This window comes from Coregonus lavaretus, assembly GCF_964263955.1.
Source record: "Coregonus lavaretus genome assembly, chromosome: 29".
Taxonomy (NCBI): Eukaryota; Metazoa; Chordata; class Actinopteri; order Salmoniformes; family Salmonidae; genus Coregonus; species Coregonus lavaretus.
In genome coordinates, this window is record NC_140016.1 from 2125129 (window position 1) to 2131873 (window position 6745).

Consider the following 6745-nt stretch of genomic DNA (forward strand, 5'->3'; position numbering starts at 1 on the left):
TGTGGATTTATGTTCTGATTGATTATGCATGGCTGTAAGGAAACTTAGTAACAGTTTGATAGCAAGATACATGAGATGAAAACCTGAACATTAGTTAATGTTTCACTATTCCTTATCAGACTTCAGTGTTTCTAATATAAGTTTGCGTGTATTAAAACGGTAGGTTCTGACAATCAAAATAGGGAAAACGTGATTGATAATCCAAAAGACATCAAATCAAACTTTATTTAAAGCACATTTAAAATCGCAACACACAGTAGAACATTCCCTTAAAGTAGTAAGAGCAATAAAGGAGAGGAATAAAACAGCGTCAATCCTCTGTCAATACTTACAAACAAAATTGGTTTCGCTACACGTCTGGGGTTGTGCCTCGTCAAAAGTAGTGCACTACAGAAATAGGGTGGCATCTCAACCACAGCCTCTGGTAAATTCCCTGCTAAATGTAAATAAGAATGAGAACCAGCAGAGTCAACATGAGCAATGTCAACTGGGAGGCAGCCGGGTCTACAGGCAGGGATACAGGCAGGCAGGGATACAGGCAGGCAGGGATACAGGCAGGCAGGGATACAGGCAGGCAGGGATACAGGCAGGCAGGGATACAGGCAGGCAGGGATACAGGCAGGCAGGGATACAGGCAGGCAGGGATACAGGCATGCAGGGATGCAGGCAGGCAGGGATACAGGCAGCCTGGTCTACAGGCATGCAGGGATGCAGGCAGGCAGGGATACGAGGCTTTTGTTTCTTCTATAGATATGATCAAATGGAGTTTTCCTCTACGCTGACTTCAATCTGCATGCTGTAGGCTTCTCCGCTGGATCCATGACTCATTACCTACACTTAACCTGCATTCCAAATGGCACCCTATCCCCTATATAGTGCACTACTTTTGATCAGAGCCCTATGGGTCCTGGTCAAAGTAATGCACTACATAGGGAATAGGGTGCCATTTAGGATGTATCCCTTGAAGAGAAATAATTGGAAGAAAGAGCACACACTAATATACCTTATCAGTGGGCTACAGCTTGGCCAGGACCGGGAGGGGAAGGGTTGGAAGGGTTAGGGGAGGTAAATTGCAAGGTATGCCTCCCGTATGTTAACATTTCAGGTTCTTAAAAAAAAAGATTGATCCTTTCGCACCATTTTAGATGACCACGCAAGTATATTATCCTTTTGACTTTACAGCTCCAACCTGTCTGAAGAGAAGCACAGTGCATTTGCCTTTTTTTTCTTTTCTTCTGTTCAACAACCATTGAAATACCCCTCTATGGATTTCCTGGCTTTTGATCACTTCACCTCAATTGTTAATATTGGTATTACAATATTATGCTTTTTCAGACCACATGTTGAGTTCCCTCGGCTATGTGTAACAATGCTTTGTCCATCAAATACCTGAATGGGCTAAAGAAAGTACTAAAGAGACATTTTTAGTTAGATGAATCTAGACAAACCCCTTATTTTCCATCCCTTATGGGCCGTGTAAGTATCCATAGCAACGTTCAAGAGCATCAGATATTTTTATGAAAAGCTGAAATGGTCTCCATGCATTTCTCTCTCTCTTTCTCTCTCTCTCTCTCTAGTTCTCTCTCAATGATCTCAAGAGAAAGAAGCTGTCATTTGAGAGACAGTGAAGTGAGAGAATGGGAAAAAGCTAAATAAGTTATTTGTATTGACAACAGAAATGGCCTTGTTGAGAGATGGCCAGAGAGAGTACGAGAAACCAAGCTTGACCTTTGTCATGCAAACGCGCAACATTCAGTTTCTATCCAATACACCGGTTTGGCATTCAAAAGAGAAAGGGCCTTCAAGCATGACCATCATTGGCTTGTCATACCTCAAAATGGACCACGGCTAAACAAAAGCTTCAGAGAGCTGCATCAGAGGCCTCCATCTATTTTACAGACGTGAGCTCGATGAAATATGATTTCAACAGTGGTGGGAAGCTACTCTGACAATAGGGTTGACCAAGCTACCAATTACTTCACACTGAAGTAAGTTAAGCTACACTAAAGCTACCAATTACTTCACACTGAAGTAAGTTAAGCTACACTAAAGCTACCTTTAAGCGAAATATACACTACATGACCAAAAGTATGTGGACTCCTACTAGTCGAAAATCTCATTCCAAAATCATGGGCATTAGTATTGAGTTGGTCTTCTTATCCAGAGCGACTTACATTTAAATAATTGTTTTTTATACTGGCCACCCCGTGGGAATCAAACCCACAACCCTGGCATTGCAAATGCCATGCTCTACCAACTGTGCTACATCCCCTGCCGGCCATTCCCTCCCCTGGACAAATTACGACAGAACCTGGATTCGAACCAGGATCTCTAGTGGCACAGCTAGCACTGCGATGCAGCGCCTTAGACCACTGCGCCACTCGGGAGACAGTATGTTTACTTCACACTGAAGTAAGTTAAGCTACACTAAAGCTACCTTTAAGAGAAATATACACTACATGACCAAAAGTATGTGGACTCCTACTAGTCGAAAATCTCATTCCAAAATCATGGGCATTAGTATGGAGTTTGTCCCCCCATTTGCTGCTATAACAGCCTCCACTCTTCTGGGAAGGCTTTCCACTAGATGTTGGAACATTGCTGCGGTGACTTGCTTCCATTCAGCCAAAAGAGCATTAGTGAGGTCGGGCACTGATGTTGGGCGATTAGGCTTGGCTCGCAGTCGGCATTCCAATTCATCCCAAAGGTTTTCGATGGGGTTGAGGTCAGGGATCTGTGCAGGCCGGTCAAGTTCTTCCACACCGATCTCGACAAACCATTTCTGTATGGACCTCGCTTTGTGCACAGGGGCATTGTCATGCTGAAACAGGAAAGGGCCTTCCCCAAACTGTTGCCACAAAGTTGGAAGCATTGAATCGTCTAGAATGTCATTGTATACTGCAGCTTTAAGATTTCCCTATAGTTGGCATTGGGGCAGGTAGCGTTTTCCTGGCATCCACCAAACCCAAATTCGTCCGTCGGACCGCCAGATGGTGAAGCGTGATTCATCACTCCAGAGAACGTGTTTCCACTGCTCCAGAGTCCAATGGCAGTGAGTTTTACACCACTACAGCTGCGTATGGTGATCTTAGGCTTGTGTGCGGCTGCTTGGACATGGAAACCCATTTCCTGAAGCTCTCGACGAACAGTTCTTGTGCTGACGTTGTTTCCAGAGGCAGTTTGCATCCGAGGACAGGCGATTTTTACGCGCTATGCGCTTCAGCACCATTCTGTGAGCTTGTGTGGCTCCTAGACGTTTATACTTCACAATAACAGCACTTACAGTTGACCGGGGCAGCCCTAGCAGGGTAGAAATTTGAAGAACTGACTAGTTGGAAAGGTGGCTTCCTTTGATGGTGCCACGTTGAAAGTCACTGAGCTCTTCAGTAAGGCCATTCTACTGCCAATGTTTGTCTATGGAGATTGCATGGCTGTGTGCTCGATTTGCCAGCAACGGGTGTAGCTGAAATAGCCAAATTCACTAATTTGAAGGGGTGTCCACATACTGTTGTATATATAGTGTATATCGTTTACTTAACTGAAGTTACTACATCCAAACTACTTAGTGCAATCTGAAAATGTCATACACTACAACTTGCAAGGACAGATCATTTTGGGGTCAAACAGTGCCTTCAGAAAGTATTCATACCTCTTGACTTATTCAACATTTTGTTGTGTTACAGCCTGAATTCAAAATGTATTAAATATTTTTTTCTCTCACTCATCTAGACACAATACCCCATAATGACAAAGGGAAAACATGTTTTTAGAAATGTTTGCACATTTATTGAAAATGAAATACAGAAATATCTCAAGTATTCACACCCCTGAGTCAGTACATGTTAGAATCCCCTTTGGCAGCGATTACAGCTATGAGTCTTTCGGTGTAAGTCTCTAAGAGCTTTGCATACCTGGATTGTATAATATTTGCACATTATTATAAAAAAAATTATTCACGCTCTGTCAAGTTGGTTGTTGATCATTGCTAGGCAGTCATTTTCAAGACTTGCCACAGATTTCCAAGCCAATTAAAGTCAAAACTGTAACTAGGCCACTCAGGAACATTCAATGTCGTCTTGGTAAACAACTCCAGTGTATATTTGGCCTTGTGTTTTAGGTTATTGTCCTGCTGAAAGGTGAATTTGTCTCCCAGTGTCTGTTGGAAAGCAGACGGAACCAGGTTTTCCTCTACAATTTTGTCTGTGCTTAGCTTCATTCTGTTTCTTTTTTATCCTAAAAAACTACCTAGTCCTTGCCGATGACAAGCATACCCATAACATGATGCAGCCACCACCATGATTGAAAATATGAAGAGTGGTACACAATGATGTGTTGTGTTGGATTTGCCCCAGACATAATGCTTCATATTCAGGACATAAAGTTCATAAGTTTGCCACATTATTTACAGTTTTACTTTAGTGACTTATTGCAAACAGGATGCGTGTTTTGTAATATTGAGTTTTTCTGCACAGGGTTCCATATTTTCACTGTTATTTATGTTAGTATTGTGGAGTAACTACAATGTTGTTAATCCATCCTCAGTTTTCTCCTATCACAGTCATTAAACTCTGTAACTGTTTTAAGGTCACCATTGGCTTCATGTTTGAAATCCCTGAGTGGTTTCCTTTCTCTACGGCAACTGAGTTAGGAAGGACGCCTGTATCTTTGTAGTGACTGGGTGTATTAATACAATAATAAAAAGGACATTCTGGACTAATTCACCCATATTTTATTTTTTTTGCAAAAAAGTAGTGTGTAGTTCCAGTAGTTAGTTACACTTCTACATACAAGTAATTAACTACTGAAAACAACCAACAATTAGAATTTAGTAAGGCTACCCCCAAGCTACTGCAAAATATAGCTTCATTACCAGTTGAACTGCATGTGTTTCAGTACTCCCCAACACTAGATTTCAAACATACTAATTTTTTAGTTTTCAATTAGTGCATTTGGAAAGTATTCAGACCCCTTGACTTTTTCCACATTTTGTTACATTACAGCCTTACTCTAAAATGGATTAAATAATCCCCCCCCCCCTCATCGATCTACACACAATACCCCATAATGACAAAGCGTAAACAGGTTTTTCAATTTTTTTACACATTTATTAAAAATAAAAAACATAAATACCTTATTACATAAGTATTCAGACCCTTTACTATGAGACTCAAAATTGAGCTCAGGTGCATCCTGTTTCCATTGATGATCCTTGAGATGTTTCTACAACTTGATTGGAGTCCACCTGTGGTAAATGCAATTGATTGGACATGATTTGGAAAGGCATATACAGTGGGGAAAAAAGTATTTAGTCAGCCACCAATTGTGCAAGTTCTCCCACTTAAAAAGATGAGAGAGGCCTGTAATTTTCATCATAGCTACACGTCAACTATGACAGACAAATTGAGAAGAAAAAAATCCAGAAAATCACATTGTAGGATTTTTAATTAATGAATTTGCAAATTATGTTGGAAAATAAGTATTTGGTCACCTACAAACAAGCAAGATTTCTGGCTCTCACAGACCTGCAACTTCTTCTTTAAGAGGCTCCTCTGTCCTCCACTCGTTACCTGTATTAATGGCACCTGTTTGAACTTGTTATCAGTATAAAAGACACCTGTCCACAACCTCAAACAGTCACACTCCAAACTCCACTATGGCCAAGACCAAAGAGCTGTCAAAGGACACCAGAAACAAAATTGTAGACCTGCACCAGGCTGGGAAGACTGAATCTGCAATAGGTAAGCAGCTTGGTTTGAAGAAATCAACTGTGGGAGCAATTATTAGGAAATGGAAGACATACAAGACCACTGATAATCTCCCTCGATCTGGGGCTCCACGCAAGATGTCACCCCGTGGGGTCAAAATGATCACAAGAACGGTGAGCAAAAATCCCAGAACCACACGGGGGGACCTAGTGAATGACCTGCAGAGAGCTGGGACCAAAGTAACAAAGCCTACCATCAGCAACACACTACGACGCCAGGGACTCAAATCCTGCAGTGCCAGACGTGTCCCCCTGCTGAAGCCAGTACATGTCCAGGCCCGTCTGAAGTTTGCTAGAGTGTATCTGGATGATCCAGAAGAGGATTGGGAGAATGTCATATGGTCAGATGAAACCAAAATATAACTTTTTGGTAAAAACTCAACTCGTCGTGTTTGGAGGACAAAGAATGCTGAGTTGCATCCAAAGAACACCATACCTACTGTGAAGCATGGGGGTGGAAACATCATGCTTTGGGGCTGTTTTTCTGCAAAGGGACCAGGACGACTGATCCGTGTAAAGGAAAGAATGAATGGGGCCATGTATCGTGAGATTTTGAGTGAAAACCTCCTTCCATCAGCAAGGGCATTGAAGATGAAACGTGGCTGGATCTTTCAGCATGACAATGATCCCAAACACACCGCCCGAGCAACGAAGGAGTGACTTCGTAAGAAGCATTTCAAGGTCCTGGAGTGGCCTAGCCAGTCTCCAGATCTCAACCCCATAGAAAATCTTTGGAGGGAGTTGAAAGTCTGTGTTGCCCAGCGACAGCCCCAAAACATCACTGCTCTAGAGGAGATCTGCATGGAGGAATGGGCCAAAATACCAGCAACAGTGTGTGAAAACCTTGTGAAGACTTACAGAAAACGTTTGACCTGTGTCATTGCCAACAAAGGGTATATAACAAAGTATTGAGAAACTTTTGTTATTGACCAAATACTTATTTTCCACCATAATTTGCAAATAAATTCATTAAAAATCCTA